A 27,637-nucleotide genomic window follows, 5' to 3' on the forward strand; every position below is an offset into this window, starting at 1 on the left:
ACCTTCCGTGGAGTGCCAATAATTTTGAAAGCCAGACGAACTGTTAGAAGTGGTTCAAACTTGGGTCAAGACTCCTTTGACCTTTCAGATTGATGACAATTCGGAATTTGTCATAGTCAGTCCTCTTTCCAGGTCATTGCAGAAAAGGTCTCACTGCTTGTGTCTCCTGCACACAGTCCGGTTTGGGGGGTTGTTTTCTTTGGAGAACGACATCATCTGTAATTAGTTCAAATTGGCTCTATTTCTTTGAGAAGTCTATTTTGCCTTTATTAACTGAGAAGTATGTGGTATTTGGTTTTAGAAGGTTTCAATTCTAATCCTGCCGATACCTTCTTTCATAACAAGACTTAGAGATAGTCTATCAGTATATTTAAATCTTATTTAAAAATTGCTAGGGACGTAAGTACCTATTTTATGGGTGGCTTAAGAATGAAAACAAATAACTTCTGTAAAACTGTTACCAAAGTCCTCCATACTGATACGTATGTAGTATGTATTCAGTAAGTAATGGCTATGATTATAACATCAAAATAGTGGTTCCTATCTCCAAAGGAACAATCCTTTTTGTCTGATGTGATAACAGAACATTTGGAACAAAGATTTGGAAATTGCTGGTACCTTGCTAGTTTTTCAGATTACATTAGGTGTCAGATGAACACGGCTATCTGACAACATATGCGTTACATCCTATGGAGAATCAAGGCAATTGTCTTCATAATTCAGTTGATGTACACTTTCTGCTCTACCGAAAACCACGCCTCTCAGACCTGGAACGCTTTGGGATTAGGCAGGACTATGTTTTGGCCTCGGCGTTTTCAGTGGCCTCTACAGTTGAGCAGTTTAGAGCTAGTAACTTGCTTAAGGTTTTGGATATAAACTGGCCTGTTTAGAGTGTCGAGCGATCCGCACTGGAAATGTGTAATTCCAGAGGTGCGGTAAGGCACGCGACCCAGCCAGCTGGAGAAAGTACCGTGTTCTTTATTTTCCCTGACATCCTGTTACAGTCAGAGAAAGCATCTGACATGGTGAGATGCTCGCTTTGCAGACATGACGTGTGCAAGTTTAATTTGTGAATCAAACAAAGGAAAAATTCCTGGGCCTTTTACATGCATTTTTCTCAATGTGATCACTGAATCCGAGTTAGCCATTTAATCCTGAACGAGACATGACTTCACTGGGGTTTGTTCCCTGACTAAATCTCGGACTTCCACACCAGGACGTATCAATCGCTTACTCGCTCCTGTGCCCGTGCTGATGTCAGGGGCTTGTGTGAGGGCGGGGCCGGGGGAGGGGAGCCCTCCAGCAAGTGTTTTCGGAACAAGTCTTGGTGGGAAGTTCACTGTTTTTGTCATAAAGGCCCTTTAGTGGTCAGTCTGGAAACCACGAATGGAATGAGTTACCCTGTTGAAATTCTTAAATCAAAACGCATTCGTTTTCTTTGGGGAGTTTCACTAAAAATGAGAGGCACAGATCATTACATGCAAGTGGGAAGACCTAAGAGGAGCACCTGGAACACATTTACAGAATACGCGTCTTCCGTCAGATTCTTGAGGAAACGTTCCTAAGGACGGGCCCTCAGTGCAGGCCCACGTAACATAGTTTTTAACTTCCCTACGGTTGACTATTTCAAATGTTTTCAACTCTCTTTCAGTCTCTGATCCTGTCTCTGTACCCACCATCCCCTTATTGAACCAAGAAATAAAATCACCAGTTTCTCGCCATCCCACCTGTTGACCTGATTACAGCTGTACCCATCCTTCCCTTGGAATCATACTCGACTCTTCCCACCGTTCCCTTTACTCTGCAACTCCTTTCCCTTTTCCCTCCCTCCCTCCCTGATGGATTTCTGCTTCTTGTGGATTCAGACTCCCAAGTACCTCTTGAATCTGTTCCCTTTGCTTTATTCCCCCAGGTTATGCAATATCTTCCTCACTTCCCTCCCTATTAGTTGTCTGGCCAATCCATTCTCACCACCGCTGCCAGAACACATGCTCTTAAATTCTAATCAGATTGTCCTACTTCCCTGATCAAAGCCCTTTAATCCTGCCTGAGAATAACTGGAATTCTTGAACCTGACTTACCAGATGTGGCTCTCACCACTCCAGCTCTCTCATACTTTGCCCCATCCTAGATCCCGCCTTCAAGCCAAATAAACACTTTAATTTTTCTTGTAACCCCTATTGGGCGCTAACATGGTTTGTCTCCACCAGTTGCATTCAGTATGAGTAGAAGAAGGGTGTAAATTACACTGTTGGGGAAAAATGACTCACAAGTAACAACTGCAGCGTGGACTCCCTAAAGAATGATCACAAGCATACCCGTGGCTTTGAAGAAAGTAGAGTCTATCCAAGAGTGAAGAAGGCTACCCATGAAAAGAAGTTGATTCATTTGCAGAGTTTTAAGTTGAATTTTCATAGAGTTTCCTTAATGCACGAGAAGGACTTCACAGAGGCTTACTGAATCACAGGGAAACGTTTAAAACTTTAAATCATTTTTTGCACTATCCCTCTTAACAAGCCAGCCGTTTTGAAGCCAGTTTCTTTTTCGTTCCATTAAAAAAATGAAAACTTTAATTAAGACTTCGTGGTATATAAGAATTGCTTAGTGATATATATATAAATATATACACACACATATATATATATATATATATATAAAATTTAACATATATCAGCTTTGCCCAATTTTCTTTCCAGTACAGACACTAAAGACCAGCTTTCTTTTTCCTGACCTAAATATTAGACGCTAGAGGCCCTTTCGGTGACTTTGTCTTTCTTCACCTCCCTCCTCTCATTCCCAGTAGTTGCGAAGTTGAATTTTGATGAAATTGGATCTTTGAAGTGGAATTCTGAGTGGAATCTGGACAGATTCTGGGCTGGTCAAACAGCACCTCAATAACTGTGAATTAAGATATGTCGCATTAAAAGGGAGAATCAGAGAAGAATAATCAGGATATTGAGCAAATCCTAAAACATGGTTTGTGACCCAGGGGTGTGCTAGAGCAGACTTGTGTCACCAGCTGTTCACCCCTTACCACCTCCACGTTCTGGTACATCCCATCAGCACCTGGACATCAGCCAGGGTTTCAGTTTATACCATAGAAATTGGCAAACTCTTTACAAAACAGAAATAGAGTCACAGATGTAGAAAACAAACTTATGGATACCAAAGGCAAAAGTGGGGGGGGGATAAATTAGGAGTTTGGGATTGACATGTACACACCACTAGATATAAAATAGATAGCTAATGAGGACCTACTGCATAGCACAGGAAACTCTACTCAATATTCTGTAATAACCTATGTGGGAAAAGGATCTGAAAAAGAGTGGATATATGTATATGTATAACTGAATCACTTTGCTGCACACTAGAAACTAACATGACATTGTAAATCAACTATACTCTAATTAAAAATTAAGAAAAAAAAAGAAATTGGCAAACTCTGCAATCAGTCCTTTTTTTCCCTCAGAGAACCCGTGATGAAAATTTGCTAGCACGCAACTGCTTATGAATAAGCTAAGTGTCCCAGCAGCCCTGGTTTGACACCTGCTGTCTCGGTGACTCATCGTTTTAGCATTTGTCCCAACACTCTGCACCCTTCAAAGTGACAAGTTAACTCATCACTCTGCAGATCAGGAACTAGGAGGCTTTGGAGGGTTTCCCTGGAGGAAGTGAAGCCCGGGACTTGGAAGGTAAGAAGTAACTAGGAGCTTCTGGTCTTTTTTTGTCTGAAGAACTGGCTGTTGGAAGTAAGACGTGACTTGTTTTGCAGAGGGACAGCAGGGGGACAGGAAAATCCTGTGAGAGCTACGGAAGACACATTTTTATCTGAGTTTAAGGAAGGACTTCCTCATTGAGAGAGTTGAGTCATCATAAAATAGGAACAGAACACGTGAGGGTCACTGAGGTCCTTGTCAATGAAAATGTCCCAGCAGAGACCGAGGGCCACCTTGAGGGGCTGTCATACCAGGGCTCAGGCAAGGACGTCTTGCTGTGCTCGTGCCCTTCTGAGCCTTTGAGGTGACAGACACGGCCACTGCGGCGATTCTCACAGGGTCTTTGCTCAGTAATGTGTGTATTCGGTAGATGGTACAACCACCAGCCGGAGAAGTGATTCATTCCAGTTCAGAAAATAATGATCCAAGCAGAAATGTTTATGATGCCTTTTTGATAAGCTTTAAAATGGAACAATGATCGCTCATTTGAGAGGAAGCCCACGCTAACCAATTGACCACTGATTGATTTCTGAGTCCACATTTGGACATCTATTAAGATTGTCCACTCCACTTTGGCACAGTTTGGCCAAAGAGAGGAAAATAAGTCAGTACGTTTCCAACAGCTTAGGAACATAGGTAGGGGGAGAGACTTTCGTAAGTGGCGGGAGAGGCCCTGTTTCGCAGTGAGAACTTCAGATACTTCCTCTGTCGCCTATGGTCACCGGGCAGTTGGAATAACAGGAAGCCCTCCGGCCGGCAATAGTGGCTTGAAGTTTGTTTGGGTCTATCCAAAGGCACGGTTTCAGCAGGGGCTAAGGCTACACCAAACAACTTAGAATTTCCCCTTGAGTATGGAAAATTATGTTAACATAAACAATTCTGTCCATTACCTAGTGTCTACAATGTACCATAGAAAGGTCTAACTTTTTTTTTCTATTTCAAATTACTCTATTAAATTAGCCAGTTTGATTATCTTATAGATCACCATAAGAATAGTCATATAGTTTTTCCCTAAGCGCGATGCCTTCCATTTTACACACTTTTACTCTTACCTGACACTTTGCCCGTTCCTTCAGCCATATAAGATCTTCCAGTGTTTTCCATTTTTCGTTTGACTTTTCACCACCCAGAAATCATCCTCCAGCCCACATGTGTGTCTCTTTGTGTTCTCCCATCAGACTGTTATTTAACGGCATTGAAAGGGCAAATATTATTGTCTGATGCTTTTATAAGTGCTTTACGAATATTCATTTATTGCTTCTGCTGAGAGCTATACCGAATAGGTGTTTTTATTATCATTCTTTTACCGAGGCACCGCGAGAGTCAGGCTTCTAATCAGCAGAGTGTCTCCCACCGCAGTTCGTAATCACTGTGTTGCCTCGCACTTTAAAGATAAGAAATTGAACCCATCTTAATGCGATTCTCTGAAAAACCAATGCGGACACTTAATGCCTCAATGGAAATGTGCTTTCTCTCTACCTATTTTCCTGAAATCCAGCTTTCTTATGAATGTATATTTTCCTAAGCACAGAGCTGTGTTAACATCGAGTTCCAAACACTGCATCCTTTTATACACATTTTACATATGTATCTTCTCCTTAAAGGATCCACCTTTATTGTGTTTTAGGAAAGAAATCATATTTACGTATTTTGTGAATCTATACTCTATTATGGATTCCACTAACCGAGAGTAAAACTCATCTACCTGGTTCTTTGAGGCAGGAGAGCAGTTCTCAACCAGGGGTGATTTTGTCACCCAGGGGACATTTGACAGTGTCTGGACACATTGCTGGCTGTCAGTATGGGGGTTGGGGTCATGTGGCATCTCGTGGGAAGAGTTTAGGGTTGTTGCTAAACACCCTATAAGCCCAGAACATCCACAAAAAAGAATTATCTGGCCCCAAATACCAAGGCTGAACATCCCAGGTCTAGGGTATCCTGTGCATTTAAAGTGATTCTGTTGAGGACAATGTATGCCCCTCCTCAACTGTACTATAAAAGCTGTAGAAAACTCTGTGCATATGCGACTACACCTATTAACGGGTCTCTCATTAACATATCAGTCTGTCATTAAGTAGATTCTCAACTGATACGTCTCATAGTTTATTTGCTCTTCTCACAAATCTGAATGGTTTAGAAAGAACTCAGATTCATAACGTAGTCTGAAAACGAATATAACTCTTAAGGAAAATGGTGATAATAGCAGATTCCTTTAGTACTTGTTATTCACTCATTCATTCATTCATTCATTTTTTTTTCAAGAAATAACTATTAAGCATAAACTGTACACCAGACAATGTTATAGGTGAACAAGTAGTTTAGGATTCGGCTATGATTAATTTGTAGATTAAAGTTAGGATTATTTTAATGTGTACTGAGAAGTTATTAGTATGGGTTTTATATTTTCTATAGTTTATGTTGTTCTACACAATTATAGAAACAATGTTTTATTTACGATGAAATTAAGCCAAGTATTTTGCATAATGTAGGAAAAAAATGATTTTTAGAAAGTTGATTATTCGCTTTTCACCCAGTTAGTTAAATTGGTGGTTGGTAATATAACACGCACAAAGCAGACACGGCTGTTGGTCCAATACAAGTATTCCACGCTCTCCTCATGATTTTGTAATGAAACCAGGAGACCAAACAGGACACCTTCTTCAAGTCTCCCAAAAGAAGTACTTATTTTTAATAAAAACGACACACAAGAATCCTTGTAGGACATTTACTTAATTTAAAAGTTAAGAAGGGCTTCCCTGGTGGCGCAGTGGTTGAGAGTCCACCTGCCGATGCAGGGGACGCGGGTTCGTGCCCCGGTCCGGGAAGATCCCACATGCCGCGGAGCGGCTGGGCCTGTGAGCCATGGCCGCTGAGCCTGCGCGTCCAGAGCCTGTGCTCCGCAACGGGAGAGGCCACAACAGTGAGAGGCCCGCGTACCGCAAAAAAAAAAATAAAATTAAGAAGTTGGCAAAATCTTCCGTGACAAACCGTACATCCCTCATATTAAAGCAAAACAAAAAACTGCCTCCCTGAGAAATAAACCCCCCTTGAGCCCCATATTCCTTCCCATCCATCAGCCCATTTTTCTACTCCATTTGACAGCAGGACTCCCTACGAAGGGGATACATGTTTTCTCCACTTCCTCTCACCCTGTTCCCACTTGTTCCTGATCTAATCAGGCATTTGTCTCCAGAACTCTACTGAGACATCTCTCGTCAAGCCGCCGGTGACGTCACATGGCCACATCCAACAGTTAGTTCTTAGTCCTCATCTTGACCTCTCCTTAATCTCCGACACAGAGGATCACTCCCTTTTTCTTGCCATCTTTTCTTCACCTCCTGCCACATCTCGTGGTTTTCTCTCTACTTGAAGAAATTCTCCTTTTCAGTCTCCTTCACTGGCTCATCCAGTTAACCACAATAAAACCTCAACCACTGAGTTCCCCACTTCAAAATTCCTTCTCTCCTGGTTTCATCATCTTAGTAATTGGTACCAGCATCCAATCAATTTCTTAGAAATGTCCACATTTTCATGACCAGTTCGTTCCAAATTATAAGACTTCCCAATAGGTGAAAAGTGGATATTGAGTAAGAAACTTATTCTCTCCCATATCCCAAACTTAGAACAAACAAGCCAGAAAATAAAACGGGCTTCTCAGAAAAATATCTAAACGTTGTCCTTGAAACCACTACTGGGCTTGTCAGTGGCCTTCAAGGGGCACACATTTCCTTGGAACCCAAATGAAATACTGTTCGCCTTAGGTGTACGATTACATAGACATAGGTGTGTTTGCAGAGAAAAATCTTTACAGTGACAGTCTAGGGCACCTACACTTAAGAAGAACACACTTGGAAGAAGTTGTTCAAGTCCTGGAGGTGTTCGTGAGAAAAAAAATCCAGCCTCTGGGACGGTGAGAAGTTTAGGGGCAACTTTCGGCCATGTTGTGATTTGGGGAGGGCCTTGTTGAATAAGTTCAAAACACAAAGGTATAGATGGGCAGGAAGGGAGGCTCTTTCTTCTTGAGTCTTGTTTTCTGGAAGCCACCACTGGCAAGACTATCTCCTACGGGTAGGCATGGGAACAAGTTAAAGAAAGTGTTGATTCTCTAGAGGCAAGCGGAGATCTCAGCGGCCTTTGTATGTGGTGAATGTGTCCGGAAAGGCAAAGAAGAGCGAGATTCTCCCGTGGGTTTTCTCATCTCCATGGCGGTGGGTGCTGACAGCTTGAGAGCGAGCTCGGAGGAGCAGAGAGAAAGGAGCCCTGGACGTCCAGTTGCCGTGTTCTTACACGACGCAAAGGACACGGGGGTCTGAGCTGAACTTCGTCATCCGTAACTAAGGTGAGACCATCTAGTGGGTTACTAAGTGATCCAAGCCTGAAAGCATTGCTCTCTTGCTCGATCTTTTTTGGGCGTATGCCTGCTAGTAGGACCCTTATGATGCTTCCTTTGGCTACATAGTGTGATTGATTGCTGTACCGTCTATGGCTGGGAATCGTCTTTCTTTCCTTCATATAATCTCTGGGGAGTGCTGAATCGAACAGATTAAGAATGCAAGTGCCTTTTATAGATCAGGGAAGTAACCATTAGAAACAGAGACAGACTTAAAAGCATGATGACTTATCCAACCGAACGTGACTTATTGATGCCGTGGGGCAATGTGGAAAAGGATGAGTCTTTAATTTCCTGTGGAAATAGTCATTCATCAAACCCTCCTTTTGTGTGTCTTCGTCACTCTTCCACTGTTCCAAAGTGGCAACAAAGTGGCACTGAAGATCTGAAACTGTGTGATAAGAAGTGCTGTCATTGACCTGTCATTAATGACGTCTTGACTACTAAAAATATAGACAGAAATACTGTGAAGACGCATTAGAAAAGAAAAACTGCTAAAAGGTAACTTCAGTAAATAGTGAGCTCCTCAGGCTTTGACGTCTGATTAGGTGGAAAAGCACTGGGCTTTTTAACTTTTAATGTTTTTCTTCTACTCACTGTCTTTTGGTTTGCAATCTGGGGCGTTGCCAGGGAGTCATTAACATCGGTTAACACCCCATGGCTTGAGAGTTCATTTCTCTGGTGAAAGGAGCAGAGGTTGAGATAATCCAACTTGTCTACCTGGAAATTCCAACATTGCGTAGATGCAGGGCCGTGGGTTTAACCATAAATATGTCTTATTTACGAAACTCTTTAAGCTTTTCTTTCTTTCTTTTTTTTTTTTTTTTTTGCAGTTTACAAGGCTAGTTTAATTGTAATGCCTAAAACAAACAAAGATTAAACACAAAACATTAAGATTATAGGCCAATTTAAATTTTGCTATATAATAAAAGAAACTTTAGAAATTGCAAATTAAATCTGCCAGTGGATACATCTACCCAAGAATGTAAGGATAATATACATTAGAAAAATCTATCAATACAGGTAATATATGAACACATTCAAGGAAAAAAGTGATCTTCTCAGTATGATGTATCCAGTAGATGCAGAAAGCTCATTAAATAAAATTTGAAGCTTATTCGTAATTTTAAAAAGTCATTAACAAAATAGACAAGAAAAGTATATACCAGAAACGCAGCAAATACCATATTTGTTTAAGCTTTTCTTTTTAAAAGCCCTTCCCCCTCCTTCTTTAACTTCCCATGAGCCTTGAAATCATTTGGAGAATTGCTAGGGGAACATCCCTAGAGGTTCTGAAAGCCCGTAATCCTGAAGCTGGAGTTCACATGGGCTGCTTACACCAGCGTGACCTTCCCAAGTGACTTAGCTTCTCTCTGCCGTCTTTTCAAAAGCCTTTCATAATCTCGCTCTCTTAGATATCATTTAATCTCCTTCGATTTAATCTCCCTCGATGTGGTACCTGGCACACAGTGAGCACACACTCAATGGAGACAATTCTTATTAGCTCCATTTTAGAGAGGAGGGAAACGCTGATACAGACAGTGATCATCGGTTAATAGCTAAGCTTAAAGTAATATCTCAAATGGCTCGACTCCAGGGAATGTACATCTTGTTCTCAGGTTTGAGAACATACATGTCCGTTGCACTTTTGCAATTAGGATGACGGAAAACTCATGATATCAGAGGTAGCTCTGGCAACTTACACCAGCCTTGACCCTCTTCTTCTTTTTTTGTTTTTTTTTTTTGTCTTTCTTATTAACTGTATTAAGGTATAATTTACATACAATAAAACTCAAACATTTTAAGTGTACAGTTTGATGGACTTTGACAAGTGTATAAGGCATGTAACCAACACCACAATAAAGATACACATCACGTCCATCACACCAGAAAGGTCCTCATGCCCTTTTGCTGTCAGCTGCTTTCCTTCACCTCTAGCCCCGAGAAACCACTGATCTGCTTTTTTATCACATACTATGGGCTTCTCTAGAATTTGACCCGCTTCTGACATGGTTTTCTGAGCAGCAGTCTTCCACTTTCAGCTTCCAGACACCCACATTCCATCCCTGGACCTCGCCTCTCTGATGAGGCCAATCTCCCCAGCGATGCGGCCGAGGTCCAGGAAGGTATGTGGGATGGGCTGGCATCGGGTGATGAGGGTCAAGAAGCAAGTCCAGGCCGAGGGCGTGCTTTTGTGCGTACGTGGTCTAATAAAGACAAATCAGTCATTTCACGTTCTGATCTTTTAAAAAATCAGAACATCTGCCCCATCACGTTCACCATGGCTGCTTCAAGTCAGCCAAGGCAAAGTTCCTGGTTTTGTCCAGGTGAAAACTACTGACATTTATGGGACATCTACCATTTTATAATGCTATCTGATTTCATTCTCTTAATTACCCTTTTAAAGGGACGGGGATCAAAAACGTAAAATAACTGGTTGGAATTCACATAGGTAAGTGGTAGACATGAGATTCCAACAGAAATCAGTCTGACTCCAAAAATCAAACATAAATGATGTAGGTTAAGGTACTATTTTGTTTGCATTATGTAAATAATATAAATGGAATAACAGGTTGTGAAGAGAACCTGATAAGACCTTTCTGAGACCCAGACCATCAAAACCTGAATTTGGCTCACCTGCAAGGAATAGTATGTCTGACCTCACAGCGGGATTCAGGGACAGCCTGGAACAAGAGTAACTGATCCAGAAGCATCCCTGGCCCTTGGAAACTTCCCTGTCGGCCATTATTCTGGGCTTGCCCTAATTTTTCTCTTAAGAAAATCCATGATCCTGCCCGAGATTTTTTTTTTTTTCTTTTAATTTAGGACATACACAGAAATACAAAATGAAAATAAAAACAGATCAACTAAAATACAACGTTGATGCAATGAACAAAGGCACAAATAATACCAAAACATGGGTCAGTGTGAGCTTTTCTCTTGGCATGAAAATGTGACTCATAATTATGAAAATTAAGAAGCAGACCCAAGTGTTTTTACTTGAACGAGAAGATGAGGTCTTTCCGACACTTTATTTTTAATTCTCTTGGACAATCTTTCCCCATTGTTCATTTCATAAAATTGGAGGAAATGCTATTTAATGGTTAATGAAAAATAACATAAAACCTTTCAATCTTTGTATAAAAAGAAGCCTTCAGAATTACTTAGCTCAACCTCCTAACAAATTCAAGACATTCTTCTCTATATCCTGCAAGCTGGTCCTCCAGATTCTGAGTCAATAGTCTTCATCTTCACCAGATCGTTAGAGACACTAACAATAAAAACATTCTTCTCCATACAGAGATTAACTCCACTCCCCTGTAAACTCCATACACAGATCCTGGTTCACACCTCTGTAGCATCACCCAGCAGGGTCCCTTTCTCTACTGCACACATTTAGATGTCCCCTCTCTGCACGTCTGGGTGTGAACTACTTGAGCAGGGTCATGTTTTCATTATCTCAGCACATCTAGTTCAAGTTCGGGGACGATCGTTGGTGCTCAGTAGGGTTTTGAATACACGAATGGATACTTTCTTGAGTATCTCCTCCTTCAGTTCTTAGTTTTCACTATTGTAGTAACTTCTCCCGAAAAGCAAAATACCCAGAGTTGAACATTATCTTCAGATATGGAATCTCTCCAGTTAAACAAACTTTTATTACTTTCATGGGGAGTTGTGTGTGGATGAAAAACTAGTTTTTCAAGACTCTTGGCCTTGATTTTCTGGGAAAGTTAGATTTTTTTCAGCTCAGTGGCCACCGCCCCCCCACCCCCCGCACTGCTCCTCTCCGCTGGCCTTCTGAGCTTGACATTGATCCGCGTTTAGTGGAATCATCTGCCTAGATTTCCCTGCTGTGAATTTTCCCAGTCCCTACCTAGGGCTTAGGGGACTGTACCCCACATGCACGCCCCTCTGCTGCCGGTTCTGAGATGGGTCAATCCCTGGGGCACCTGAGTGGCTCCAGAACACATCCCAAAGGACTCAGCCGGAACCTCCTGCCGTGACTGCTGCTCTGAACTCGTGCCCCAGCCCTGGTGACTGGGATTCCTCTTTTCTTTTCTTTTTTTTTTTTTTTTTGGCTGAGATCAGGTCCAATTTTAATGAGGAGAAATATTTAGTTTTGGGGAAATCTAACTATCATGTTGTGTGTTTCATGGTTTTGATTCCTGTGTCCTAAGAACCCTTTGCTTACACCCAACTCACAAAGATTTTCTCCTATATTTTTCTCTAAAAGCTGTGTAGTTTTTCTATTTATATTTAAGTCTGTAATAGATCTCAAGTTAATATTTGTGTTCAGTGTAGGGTAGGGGACTAGGTATATCGTTTTCTCTAGGGATATCGAGTTTTTCCAACACCATTTGTTGACTACTTTTTCTCCCATTGGATTGTTTTCATGCGTTTGTCGAAAAAAATAAAATAGACATATAAGTATATATCAATTTCTTAGCTCTCTATTCTGTTAATTTAACCCATTTCTTGATCTTTGTGCCAGTAAAGTAATTATTTGATCACCATATGTTACAGTTCATCTTGAAATTATGTAGCATAACGTAAGGCTTCCAAGTGTATGTTTCTCAAGTTCGCTTTGGATATTCTAGGTCCTTAACAACAACAACAAAAAAACCCCACCTACGCACGGATTCTGCTTCCAGCAGGTCCTCTCCTCATTAAGGGTTAAAACTTTAGCTATGGGAGGAGATGAATTTCTTGTAGTCCTTTCCCCCCAACTCTTTACTATCTGTGTGACCCCAGATAAATCTACCAAACTAGTTAAGCTTTAATTCTTCATCCCTTGCAAACTATTATATATAGGATGGATAAACAACAAGGTCCTACTGTAGAGCACAGGGAACTACATTCAACATCTTGTGATAAACCATAATGGAAAAGAGTATAAAAAAAGAATATATATATATATCCCAATCTCTCAATTTATCCCTCCCGTATACACACTACTATATTTAAAATAGATCACTAATAAGGACCTACTGTACAGCACAGGAAACTCTACTCAATACTCTGTAATGACCTATATGGGAAAAGAATCTAAAAAAGAGTGGGTATGTGTATATGTACAACTGATTGACTTTGCTGTACACCTGAAACTAACACAACATTGTAAATCAACTACACCCCAATAAAATAAATTTTAAAAGATTCTTCACCCTTAAAATGGTGATGATATTGATACCTTGTTCTCAGGATTTGGGAGAAAATTAAACAAGTTCATGGATGTGAAGTGCTGGCACCTAAGAAATGTTTCTTTTCAGGCTGACGGGCATATGCAGCCCTTATTATCCTCCCTGTGTCTGGATTCCCGATGACCCTACAGCCCAGCTCCACACACAGGCTCAGTTCTTTCTGGCCACACCTCTTTGATGTGGTCGCTCTCCTGCCCGGGTGTCTCCCTGCTGCCCCCACTCACCTCTCTTGAACTCCCCACCTCTGTGTTTCCCCTTCCTGCTCGGCCCTCGGCCTCTCACTACGTGGCTGTAACACTGATTCACAAAAGCCCTAGGAGTCTTTTCTCCCCATGCTGTCCTCTGTCAGCTCAACTGAATTCCCGTCCTTCCACAATCATAGGTGGACCTGCTTCCAAGGCACAGCCAGCACCCCTCTCCAGTGGGCAACCCGAAATCCTTGGCCTTTGACCTTAGGGGTCTGGCCGTTCTATTGCCTATCAGTCCACACACATCAGATTTGGCACCTAGAAAGGCATTACCAGATTCTCCCTAAATGCGTGCTCCCAGCCATTGGGGCGATCCAGTCGGCTCCCCCGGCCCACAGGCTGCAGAGCAAGAAGCCGTGAGCACAGCCAGCCACGTTCCGCAGCCTTAGCAATGATCTCCCGAGGCTGCGAGGCTCAGAATACGGCGGTCCTCCAGCTACAGTGTTCCAAGGTGTCCCTCCAAAGCGGAAGAAGGCACTCCCTCCCTTGCATCTAAAAAATGCTGAATTGTAATGACAATGTGTTCATCACCCTTGGGGCGTTTCTTTTGCAATGAAGATAGAAATGTGTTTTTTCTCATCCCAACCTTGGGTTGCTCTGTATTCTTTTAGGAGATAGTCAGTCAGGTGTGGCCATGACAGCAGACAGCATCGAGGCTCAGAAAAAAATCCAGTGTATTATCCTCAAACGTCCTTGAGACAGGAGATGTGGCACAGGACCACGTGGGAAAGACACCGGGGTGGTCCAGAGGCAGAAGACAGCAGCAGAGGGGAGGTCAAGTCACAGCTGGCTTCTGTCGGGGTTTGCGTGAGAAACTCAAAGCAGGGCAGGATGAATAGCTTAGCTGTGGCTAGTTTGAATGATTCTGGAGAACTCTGGGTTGTTCCTGGTTGCTTGATGCCTGGCCCTGGGATGATGGGGGCAGAAGAATATTTCCTTCTTGGGTGTACAGCCACCTGGAGGAGATGTGGCCCTGGATGAGTTAGTTTGTGTATCGAAAGCATGCCCCAGGCTGGGTCTTCTTCTATCTCTAAGGACTGGCTAGCCCTGAGGAGGGCAGTCTCCCTCCAGCCAGAATATGTCTTTGTTTTTGTTTTCCTTTTAGGATGTCAAAACATCATAATGGACAGAAAATTTTAAAACCTTTACAGTGCATAGGTATTCTTTCATCTATGGCTTGAGCTGACAGACAGACCCTCCTTTGTCACCTAAGAAATTCAGTAAAATGAATCTCTCTTTACTTTACTGATACTAGCCTGCCACTGACCTAAAGCCCTTTCAGTTTTGGGTCCCTCTTCTCTACCCTGAATTTTTCTGGGTTTACTAACCACCGCTCTTGTATGACATGGCAGATTTCTGATCACGGTTTTAGTGTCCTTGAGGAGAGCACGCCAATGTCCTATGAACGTCAGGGAGAATGGCCTTTGCCTAGTTTCAGGGATTCATAAACTCCCTAAAACATGTGCAGGAGGGCTGGGAAGGTTAGTTCTCTGATTTACTGATCAAGAACCACACACACACACACACACACACACACACATCCTCCTCAGTACTGGCCGTTTACGATTAGGGCTAATCCTTCCATAAGAATCACACTTCTGGCTGCAGAAGAAATTAATGCCAAAATAAGTCTGTGTTCTTTGGATCCAAGCAGTAGGAAGCTTTATCCTTTTGCTGCTTTCCTCAGGATGCTCTGTGACATCATCCACACTGGGTTGTTTTTCCCTTTGTATTCAAACACTTTGGCTTAATTCCAAAGGGCGTCCAAAGGCAACAGACCTTCCCTGCAACCCACCCATGGGCCGTGTAATCTCACAACTGGAAACATTCGGCTCCGTGTAGAGGCATCGCCCAATTCGCCCTCTTTGATAGCATCACCCCACTCCCACCCCAGGCCTGGGCTTCCTCTGGCCTCTTTCTTTGCTGACCTTCTTTAGGTTCTGAGTGGTTCAATCCAGTGGTTTTGCTGGTTGACAGTCACTGGGGCTTGTGGGTACTAGTGTACCCACACTGGTGGCACATCATGGGCCGATCTTATCAGTAGAGTGGGTAGACGTATCTCAGGAAAGCTTGAAAACAACCACAGATGCTGAGATATTTTCCCACAACCTGCATATTTAAAGTTAGGGAATAGCATACAATCTCCTTAATTCTAGAAAACCTGGTTCAAGCCTTTCCTACAAAAGATATGTACATCCAAGAGGATGACATTAACTTTTTTTTTTTTTTTTTTGCGGTACGCGGGCCTCTCACTGCTGTGGCCTCTCCCATTGCGGAGCACAGGCTCCGGACACGCAGGCTCAGCGGCCATGGCTCACGGGCCCAGCCGCTCCGCGGCATGTAGGATCCTCCCAGACCAGGGCACGTACCTGTGTCCCCTGCATCGGCAGGCGGACTCTCAACCACTGCGCCACCAGGGAAGCCCGACATTAACTTTTATGCACCATTTAGAATCTAGTTATAGAGACCTGGATTGCAATCCTGGTTCTTTCACTTTCCACCTCTGTGATAGATAGTGAACAACTTCTTTTCTCTAAGTTTTAGTTTGTTAATTTGCAAAGCAAAAAAAAAAAGGTAAAATAAAACAAGCATTTCAGGTTTTTTGCTAAAATTAGGGGAGAGTGACACAGAACTCAGGCACTGAGAGAAGAGACCCAGCTGGACGGAGGGGCAGGTGCCACTAGCAGTGTGGGCTGGGAGCACAGAGAGACGCCTTGATTAGCATCACAGGTCGCCTATGGGCTGGACCTCCCGGGCCGCCTCTTTCTGAACCACTTGGAGGTACTTTCTGGCCGCTGAGCCATCACTTTTTAGATAATTGAGATTTTGATTCGTGCTGCTCTGTTGAACTGACAGTAAAGTCTCCTTGGCAAAAGGAGCCGGCCGGGGAATACATCCTACAGATGGATAAGCTCAAAAATCCTTACGTGTTGCTTCATTACGAAGAGTGTTCTTTGATTCAAATGACAAGGATGGAGGTCGGGGGACAGGAGGTGGACCCCAGCTTTGCTTGATGACACAGGCGTAGATATTGTGTTCCCACTGCCAAGGCAACCATGGACCGAGAACCCAAGAAGCAAACGGAAGCTCTTGGTTGATGTTGCTGGGGAGTGAAGTTCACAAGATTTTGGTGTCATGTAATCAAGTCCGAATGATTAACAGAACAAGTATCTCCTTGTACTGTTGTGTCTCCTCTGTTGACCGTCTGTGGTTGTGGAAGCTGGCATGGGTGTATTCACAAGCGTTTGAACATCTGTCTTTGAGGACTGGCTTCTAATTTTTTTCAATGAGGGCATCCAATCTCTCTACAGGAAATTTGCATGAGATTTGGGAGTTCAAACTGTCAATGATATTTACATTTCTCAGTTAAAAAGCCAACATTTCTTCCCCTGGCCCTAAACTCTATGCGTGGAAAAAGCTGTTTTCGTTCATAGCATATTCTTTCTGTTAAGATAATTAAACTTCTGCAGGACTGCCAGCGCTCATCAATAGAATGAAATTTTCATAAATGTTATCTACCTTACGTGGGTGCACACTGGCATTTTGATTAAGTTGAAGCCAAAAGTTATTTTATTAGCAGAGAAAACCTTCCCCTACCTGCCCTCCTCCAACCAGCCTCAAATAAAAGGAGGCCATGCTGGCTACAGTTACAATTGTTATGAGTGATTTTTAATCAAATAAGTAGCTAAAAATTGTTGAACTTTCAAAATACATTGGAAATCTTTCTCCATGTCGCTCTGCTGTGTACATTCCTGGCTAAGAATGAGTTTTGCTTTGGCTGTCGGACATCTGTTTGCTCAAGCCAAGCACCACTCAGAGTTCCATAGGCAGTTTATCTGCTGGATGAATTAGCCCAAGGAATTAAAAATGAAAATTCCTAAACTGCCTTTTGCTCAACTACCCAGAATGTTCCCCTTGATTACTTTCTGCCTGTCTGATAGCTTGACTTCAGGTCATTTTAAAAGCCAGCCACAGACAGAAATGGGGCATTCTTTTCAGAGCCTGTGATTTACTCCAAGCCAAATGCAAATCGATTCCTCACTTCTTTCCTTCTGTGACTTATCTATGCCACCGTTTTCCTTCCTTAGCCTAGAAAATCAAGAATTAACCACAAAAGCAGAATGCTGGGGAGGTACCTCTGCACCGTAAATGCTGGGAAAAGTCTCAAACAGCTACCTTTCTTTGGGGTCTACTACGTGATGTCACTTTGATATTCTTCCACCGGAGAAGCCTCTACTCTCAGTGGCCTGTCTTGACAGAGCGGAATGCGGTGTACTTGGCAAGACTGAGCAGCTCAGGGGCGGTAACTGTCCTCATAGTCCTCGGGAATAGTCCCCCAATGCCTCAGGCACAGTTAAAAGTCGATTGAATTGAAGAATACACAGAGGCTGTTTCCATGATCTTTTCCAGCTCATTACAGGCATTGGTATGATAGAGTCTCTTACAGCGCACATCTAAACATCTTAGCAGGAGAGGTAAGGGAAAAGTGCCCCCGTCTGCCTCAAACTCAGCTCCCCAGTGTTCATCCCAATGAATATTCCAGCCTAAGAAATGCTGGGAACAGAACCACTTCTCTTTTTAAGAGAAGTCTTGCTAACCTGGGTCACCTCTGTCTGTGTAGGCATTCACAGATAATGACATCTAACCTTCCAACTTAGGTAGGGTGATTTATTCTTCTTCTCTAGCACTCTAGTGGAAACTGAAGTACGAGCAGTGGAGAAGGTATAGAAAATGAAATGCATGGAAATCCAAGAGTCTATCTAATGCACTAATTTCTGTCAGCTACCTAAATCTTCTGTTATCTGTAGTAAGAGGCAGTGCTTCTTTGCCAAGTACCCTTGAAAAGGCTCGGTCTAATAGAAAGCTAATCTCATGTCATAGGCAACCCACTGCTTAAAGTATTGCATCAGTAGGCTGTCTACCTGGATCTTCCTAGGGACATCATTTGTCTTGTATTTTAAGACCTTCTCAATTTATCTGTATCAACGAGGGAAAACGGGAATGGAGATAATAGCCAATAACAGCCGCTTTATTTTCCTCCCCGATAAAGACGTCCTGGGTTTTCATTTTGACAGCTTAAAACAGAAATTCAATCATTTAAAGGTCAAAGAAGTAGTAGACATTATCCCAGGAGTTCCTGATCTATGAGCAAATTACATCTGTGAGATCAAAGATGCCCAGAAGATTGAACAGACTAATGAATAGACTGTCTGTAATTGCCAAAAGGACAGTTTGCAGGCGGTTCTCACAAAATGGGAAAATAACAACAGAGAGATAGGACTTGGTTTTCTGTTGGAATACTGTACATACCAAACTTGGAGAAGGTCAAACATGACAGCCTATACACTTTCCATAAAATATATTCGCTCTGGAATGAACAGTTAAGTTCAACCCGAGGAGCACCCAAACCAACGTACACAGGAGCTATTCCAGGCCAGTCGTAGGTAACCTGGCACTTAGAAGGCAAAGTGGATGACTAGTACGCAGTAAGATCTATTCCTAGTGATACTGTGGTTCTTCTGGCAGCTCTGCCATGGCTCTTTGAAGGATATATCAGGGCAGTTAGGTGCTAGAAGGGACTTTAAAACACGTCTGGAAATTGCCAGCCTCATGATTCTTAGAGGAAAAAAAACAATGGTAGGTAACTCTCAACCTCTCTCCCTCACTCTTTCTGTCTCCTCATTGGGATCTATACTTGAACGGACTGTAGTCACAGCTACAAGCACTGCGGTTTAACTACTCATTAAATACCAGAGACTGTGGAAGGAGCTTTGGGAGCATAGCTCATTTACTCGCCCTAGCAACCTATGACCTGCATTTTTTCATAAGGGCAAGCAGAGGCTCAGAGACCAACACGCAGGGGGCACAGTCATACTAGCGATCGAGCAAGCCTCTGAACTCAAGTTCATGTCTGTTAGAACCCATCTTCTCCATTCTTGAAGCTTCAACATGGTGGATCTCCATCTTGAGGACATATGAGAATCAACAGGGGAGTTGGGCAGGGGAATAAATCACAATGATTGGGGTGGGATCCAAAGATCTGGAGGTATAAACGTGTTCCCCTAGGATCTCAGAAGCAGGTTGTAGTAGACTGCACTTTCCAAAAACACTCTACTGCTTGCAGGGATATCTGAATGAGGTTTCGGAGTTCATGAATAAGAATTATGAAGAACTGGCTAGGGCCAGCTCTTTAGGCAAATCTACATCATAAATATCTAATTGCCTTCTTCAAATGCATCCATTTCTAAAGATCGTTTCCTCGTGTCTTAAAAGGCCATCAACGTAGACCTTAAAGTAGTTAAGTTGCAAAATAGCACAATTTTTAATATTTTCTTTCCAAAGTGATTGCAAATATTAGGATAAAAGAAAGATTCTTAAAACAGACTTTGGTATACCAAGCCAAGAAGCAAAGGCATTAGCAGTTTAATAGGTTTTGGAATGGGGAAGGGAGACGAGAGGGCACTGAGGGAGAAGAACCGCATTCGATGCTTGTTGAATCTGAACTCTGCTTTATGTAGCCCTGAATTGTGACCAGCTGCTTTCATGATTTCTCCAATTGGTCTCCAGCGGCCAGCTCTGACCCAGCTCCCTCTTCCCCCACTTCCTTGTTTTAAATGAGATCTGGTTTTACTTAGATGAATTAAATGTCACTATATTTGTTTCTGTGGATTGTTCCAGCAAAAATTACAGCATCAGTGTCTGACTTTAAATGTCTCTAAGACTGTCTGCTTCTCTGGGCTATTTATAGCTGCCGTTTAAACACTCTAATAAATGCGTTTAGGTAGCCATTGGTCTGCTCCCCCTTGATGGAGCCTCGGAATCGGTACACTTCAAAGTACCAGCTGAAAATACCTGTTTTTCTCTTCTTTGCAAAAGTAATGCATGTTCATTGTAAAATTTTTGAAATTGTAAATAGACAAATAGAAGAAAAGGGGGGAGAAAAAAAAAAACGATCATACCAGAGAGGGCCACAATTCACATTTTGTTTGTATCATTCTGTCTTTTCTCCATGTTTAAATGTATTTAAACTTAAAAAATTATATTGTACAAGCTGTTTTATAGTCCTCTTTCATTTTTTCCACCAAACAATATGTTTTCTATTTTTTCTGGCGTTCTTCTACTCTCTCACATTTAATGACTACATTAAATATGATGAGTAATGATATGATTGTACCATTACCTATGAAACAATCCCACATTTATTAGGTGGCTAAGCCGTAGCCAAAGCTTGCTACTACAAATAGCCCTACAAATCAGCCAAGTCTCTCTGCTCATTCATGATCGTTTCTTTAGGATAAATTTCTACACGCGGAGTTGCTAGATCAGAAGCCGAACCAAATTCATAGACTTTTGCCACATGTACCCAACTCACCTGCAGAAATAGTTCAAATTCAATATATATATATAATATAATGTAATATTATATCTTTGAAATGGCAGTATAATAACATGCATTCCTCTTAGGAGAACCACATTTCTAATAATTCAATCATCATTTTAACAAATTTTATTAAACACTTTTTAGTGCCAGGCATTTATTTTTTCAACTCCAGATTTCCAGAGACTTCTGCAGCATAGTTACACATAGTTACCATGCTAAAAATTGTCAGTTCTAGGGAAGCCGCTAAGCAAAAGTGGACAGAAAGACTGTTGTTGTTTTTTTTTTAAACTATGTATGAACTGGCAGCTAGGAGAGGGGAGAGGCAAGGTAAATGGAAGCAGTTGAGAGCTGGTGTTTGGAGAACTGGCAGGGTTGATGGTTTTATGGATCTAGGAATGATGATTCTCTTGCTAGGACTGAAATCTCCTTGAGGATATTGCATTGTTTAATTCGTCTTAGTCAATTATTTGTTAGTTCCCTCCTTCAAAGTCTAATTAGTGAGGGTCCACGTGCTGCTTATCTCTCTAGCTGCTGGGGATACAGTGGTAAATAGGACGAGGAGAGCTTTTCTCAAGGAATTTACAATCTATTCTGTGGGGCAACCCAGCCAACAAACAAACAAATCCATCAGTTAGAGGTAAGCATTTTGAAATAAATAAATCACGTTAACGAGACAGAATAACAGTGTGGGGGCGAGTTTTACTTTATATCCTCATCAGACAAGACCTCTCTGGAAAGGTGGCCTTACAGATGAGACATCAGTGATGATAAGAAGCCACACAGGCAGAAGAGGAAGTGCAAAGGCCCTGGGGCAGGAACACCCTTACTTGTTAGAGTAGAGCTTAGCAAACTTTTTCCGTAGAATGCCAGATAGTAAATATTGTCGGCCTTGTGGAGCACATGGTCTCTGTTGCAACTACCCGGGTCTACAGGGGAAACGTGGCAGTAAGTAGCCATAGGCCATGAATAAGCAATGGTCTGAATGTGTTTCAGTCAAAGTTTATTTACAAAACAACCAAAGAGCTGGACGTGCCCCATGGACTGTAGTTTTCTGCCCCCTGCGTTAGTGAAAAAGGGAGATTTGATAAGGAGAGAGAGTGAATGGTGAGAAGACGGGGAGATAATTTTCAGAGATGGGCAGAGGTCAGATATATACAATCTGTATGCAACACTGATTATGCAAATTACTCTAATTGCAATGGGAAGACACTGGATGGTTTTAAGTAGAGGAGTGACATGTTTTGATTTTATTTTTAAAAAGACTAGATCCAAGTACAGTAAGGGCAGAAAGAGGGGATCTCTTAGGAAGCTGTTGCTGTGGGTCCATTGAAGACCTGGTCCATTAAAGACACGGTGGTTTTGACAATGATGAGAAGTGAGTAGTTTTAAGATCTGCTTTGAAGGTGAGCCCACAGGACTTGCTGCTCATGTCCATAATGGGAGTAAAGGAGAGTGAGAGACCAGCACTCTTGCATACAGGAGATGCTTTTAAAACGTAAATTAAACTGAATTGTAACTGAGTGCTTTCTGTTTCAAGAAACAAAAGCGATCCCTTGTTAATACAAGCAGAAGAAAATATTAGTGAAAAGATATCAGGTAGCTCACAGCATCAAGGGAGGCATGAAGAGAAGGACCCTGATCTGAGCAAATTCAAGAGGCCAAATGAAGATCTAAGCTCAGGAACTGCCTCCCTGGAAGCCACGGCTTGTGTCTTTCTCTGGGTGACTGAGATGCGCACCATCACACCACTGGCCTCTTGACTCTTGGTAGTTGCCTGGGATCATAGGATTCAGCATGCTTCTGTCACGTCCTCAGGAATCAAAGTTTGTTTGTGAAGTTCTGATTGGTCGGTCCAAGTTCCCGTGACCCTCGTCCAGGTGTGGGGTGGGGAGAGGCTGTAGTGAGAAGAAGCTTCTGCCTTACCTTCCCATGTTTGCTTTGAAATTTCTCCAACCAATTTTCCACGGCACAGCCAGACTGATCTTTTAAAAATGCAAGCCTTGTCATGCTGTGCCCTTGGTTAGGACACTTCAATCGCTTCCACTGCTCTTGGGAGAGAGACCCAAATCTTTAATTCTACCTAGTAGGTCATTTATGCTCTGTCTCTATCTCTCTCTCCAGCTTCAAATCCCCGACCCTACCACCACTCCACCCCCTGCCTCGTATTCAGTTCTTTGGAAAGCACGCCCTACTCATCTCTGAGTCACGGAGCCTTTGCACATGCTGTTCTTCTGCCTGGGAACCTCGTTTTCCCTTTCCTCTTAGACTTGTCCTCATTGTTCAGATTGTAATCCAGACATCCATCTCTCCGAGACTCCATAAGGACCCAGGATTATAAGCTATTGCGAGAAACAGAGGAGAAACATTCGTTCAAGTTAAGGGTTAAAGGAAGATTATAAGGACAGCTTCCAAGGTGCTAGCCATTGTAGCCTTTTATATTATGCCATTCATTCCTTACAAAGACATTTTGAAATAAGTCAGTTATTGTCCTTATGTTTTAAATAAACACAATGCGGCTTAAAGATATTTGTTAAGATGCAGATATTATACAACTAAGATGTGGTAGAACCGTAACTAGAATCCAAATCTTTGATCTCCATGTTCCTGCCTTTTAACTGCGCTACTGGAGGACCATGTTGTGTAACTTGGACTGTGCCCCGTGGTAACAGGAGAAGGATATTTACATTTCAGAAATATCACGCGGGATGAAAGTGGCAAGAGATGGGTTAGCAGGCTGTTAGGTAAACCAGGTAAAACCAGGTTCTTAACTGATCAGGAAAGCTTGAATTCGGTGATAAAATGCAGATGAGTTCCTGTAATGATAGGTTCTTGTGAGAACCAGGCCTTAAGATTAGCTGAGCACAAAGGATGCAGCAGCCACACGGCACCTATCAATAGTGAGAGCCTTGACAATGAGCGCGCCGCAAACAAACGAAAATAGGGCAGCAAGGCGTGAGCTGAGAGCATTTTTACCCACAGCGAGAGCCAGGAGAATTGAAGAGCATCTCTCAGCTCCAGTGTCGGGTCCCGGACCCAGCTCTCTCCCATCGCCCTCGTGAAATGGTACCATCGCCTCTGGTTCCAGACACTCTCCGACTTCGTACTTCATTTTGCTTTTCTCCTTGGTGTTTACGCCACGGTCTGGGTGATCGTCTCCTTTTATTTATTGATGCCCAACTCTCAAATGCCGATCCCACAAGGGTGGGACTCTTCACTAATTCCTGAAGGTGGGTAGCTCTAGCAAATATAGAAGCTCAATTTTTTTAAAATGAAAAAAAAAAAAAAAAGAAGAAGAATGAAAACAGTCAGTCACTAATTCTCCACTGGAGGGTTTTAGAGACCACTGGGGAAGTGCTGTCCTTACACAATCAGGGGAAATTGAACTGTGGTCTCTTAGAGAGATGTTAAGATCTCATGATATCCAGCCTCTGCATGAAGCCGGGTCCCGCTCAAGGTAAACTCTGAGCGACGGGGGCTGACGTCCAACCAAGACAGGGACGGGCAGGCTGATTTGCAAGATAAGAACAAGAGAAACCTTAAGAGCTGTCTCAGTAAAGCAGGTACATACCATTTAAGACAAAGAATAAGTACGATAAGCGCCTTGTGAATTTCTTTAACCTGTTAACTTTGCCGAGCTTGCCACTCTTGTTTCCTTTAGGTTGGTTCCTCAGATTAAATAGCAAAAAAATTCTTAACGTGAGCTGGAAGTGTATGTATCGTGCACCTAAGAGTGTATGTGTGTGTTGAGAACAAGGACTAGGGGATTTTCCATTTGGTAACAGTTGTGAAAGAGAAAAGCCCCTGGGGTTTGGGGGAAGTGGTGAAAGGACAGAGAAGTGGCCCAGGTGGCTTAATGGTAGGAAATAGTGGTGACATCCATATTTATTGGGAACCACGTGCTGTCTGCCCTGCTGTTATGCAACTGGGAAGCTCTCTGAGAAAGTTAAAGCATGTGCTCTGGTATTTTACAGAAGGGGCAACAGTGCTCATGCGATCCAGATTCAGGAGATAATTACTGAATAACTGCTGTGAGCCCAGCACGGTGCAAGACGGCTGCCCATCCCTATCTCGTTCAAACTTCGCGATAACTCAGTAGCCTCGGTAACCCCAGGTTACCCTTAAAGACACTGAGGTTCAGAGAAATGTTACGCACATCAGCCACTCGCGATGAAGAGGACAGATCTGGACCTGGAGTCTACCTCCCATGCATGATTTCTCTACAATACCAAAAACTCATTTTAGTTCAGGCTATTTCTTAATAATGAGGTTATTCTCTTTCTAAACCAGAACAACCAGCTATTACAACTCATATTATTTTGGTACTGTCCTGACATCCAGGAAATGGAGAAACAGAATCCCAGACTTCAAATTTCTTCTACTTCTTTATAAAACACAGCATCCTCTGGGGTGAGGCGGAATTTACATAGGTGATACATATTACTTAGCGGAAAACGGGGCTGCAACAAGGATCTCCAGATAAAGTTACGAGTAATATTGTCAGGCTGGATTTCTGCTTCTTCCCAGCATCTACTTCAGTTGGTTGATAACGTATTATAAGTTACTTTCCTATGATGAAGCCCCTCTATTCCATAAACTAGCACAAGTCTTTCTAAATTGATTCAGAAGGAGAAACTGCAAGGTTGTGTCAGGGAAGAGGCAAAATCCGTGGTCACCGAGAAGCTGGACCAGGGATGGAGGGCGGGGCTGGGAGGGAGGAAACCGAGAGGGAGCAAAAGCTATAGGTGAAGCCACAGGCTGCTGGGGGGCGGGGGGGGGGGGGTGACAGCAGCGGAGAAGGAAACGTGAGATACCGTGGACCTGTCAACAAAGGAGAGACTGTTTGAAATCAGGGAGTGTGCGGAAAAGGACAGGCAGAGTCCAGCAGGGACTGGGTGAAGCAGGTGTTCAGTGGCTGAATGTCGAGGTCCACCTAAGAGCGTCTGAATGTCTTATGAGGATTCCAGGCAAGATAAGGTTCAGGCTCAATTCTAAGGCAAGAAGCTGTGGGACAGGTTTTAAGCAAAATAACTTGTTTGGATTCTCCCCTAACTCGTCAAACCCCTCTTTCTTTCCTCCTCACCGATCAGAGCCCACCCCAAGTGTCGTCTGATCACACCTCCCTGGACCTCCCTGTGGCCCCCTTCCCCCTTCCCTTACCACAGACTCTACCAAGGGGGTCTTCAAAGACAGTGACCCGCATGCAGAATTCAGGCCGCACTTTCTACTCTCCACCCTGTCAACTCTCACGTTTCCACCAAAATTTATCTCATCTAACAGTTTTGCCAGGAAAGTAACTTGATTACTGATGACTTCATGAAACTCATTTACATGCTGAAGAAAGTACTTGTTCACCTCAGAGGCCATGGGCATGAAAAAGTGAATTTGACCAAAGATATTTTAGACCTTTATTTGTGGAGCATCTCAAATTATACAGAGATGGTAACTATTGCTGTTCATGTGTTTATATTAAGTAGATGCTAGGGACAGTTCACATTTTATTATCAGAGTGACACAGGAGTGTGAAGTCTTAGCCACTGTGTTACACCTCAGCATGCTAATGGAGAGCTTAGCTTTGAAGAGCTACCTGCAGAGCGGCCTGCTTGGTACGTGGCGGAATTTGAGAGGACGTGGCGAAACAGCAGAGGAACTGCTTCCAAATTGTTGAGTGTGACTGAGGCCCTTTTGTGCCTTGAGCAAGGGGGACAGGTACACAGGCTGCCCCTTTGTTTCGCTGAAAATATTCCCCGTCGTCTCTATAGCCCGTTTGAAATGTGCTCTATTCACAAAGGTTTCTCCTTGAATTCATACAAAGCTCTAAAAACCTGGGGACTAAAAGCAGATCTCACCAGCCAGAGTAGATTAAGGAACGTTTTTTAATGTCTTGACTTAGTGCCATGAGCAAGGAAGGGTCTGAGAAAAGTCACTGTCAGGATTGGGTGTGCTCACCCCTCTGACTTTCTTTCTCACACGTGTCTGCAGTGCTTTCCTGAGTACCTTTGCAAGTTGTAATGGACTTGGATGGCGTTCTCAGGAAGAGCCACCATCCTCACCGTGCATTGCCTCTTAATCTAAGCCACATTTGTAAAAGGACCCCACGTCACGACAAAGAAATTGCAGGTAATGACAAAGGTCCTTTCTTACCTCTGTCATTAATCGCCGGGCAAAATAGTTTGAAACTGGTGTAGAAGAGGGACCTTAGATTTAGCATTTACTTTTGAGTTTTACATCCCACGATTTTGTAATTGCAGTGATCATATTTCCATTTTTATTTTTAAAGAAGGGAATTTTGCAATCAATGAAATAGCCACCATCAGTTTCAGGAGAGCAGGGAACACAGCATGTGAGAAGAAATACAGAAGTAGGAGCACTGAAAATACTTTTTCATCATGGAATCGATGGGGACAAGATGATTAGGAAAGCGTGAAGGCAATTTTAAAGCCCGGCCTCAATTCTGAGAAAAACAAATGTTAAATATAGACTGTCCAGTCAATCGGTAAGCCTTATCCTCTGTTACTTAATGGCAAACAATTGGAAAAGTGCTCAAGTTAACACAGCATATGAAAGAAGAGATTAATAAATAAACATCTATGTTGTCTAGCCATTTTGACAAAAGGGCCGCTGTAAACTCCTTAGCTCATGGTGTCGGCTGAGAAATGGTCACTATTAAATAAGATTAGTTTGGTTATGATCTGTCGTTTAGC

General features: G+C 42.7%; 1 protein-coding gene across 2 annotated transcripts in view; it reads left to right on the forward strand.

Annotated features, from left to right (window-relative positions):
• The window catches only part of KCNJ16 (potassium inwardly rectifying channel subfamily J member 16), a 50,815-nt gene that overhangs the window by 18,689 nt on the left and 4,489 nt on the right, over positions 1–27,637 (forward strand). Inside the window, exon 1 of one of the 2 annotated variants that reach the window (XM_082861642.1) lies at positions 3,612–3,692. The exons of the other annotated variant lie outside the window; for it this stretch is intronic. The gene's annotated coding sequence lies outside the window, so the exon portion shown is untranslated. Of the gene's footprint in view, positions 1–3,611; positions 3,693–27,637 lie in introns of those variants that run through there. 2 annotated transcript variants of the gene reach the window in all.

Source organism: Leucopleurus acutus (genome assembly GCF_964270905.1).
Source record: "Leucopleurus acutus genome assembly, chromosome: 19".
NCBI lineage: Eukaryota > Metazoa > Chordata > Mammalia > Artiodactyla > Delphinidae > Leucopleurus > Leucopleurus acutus.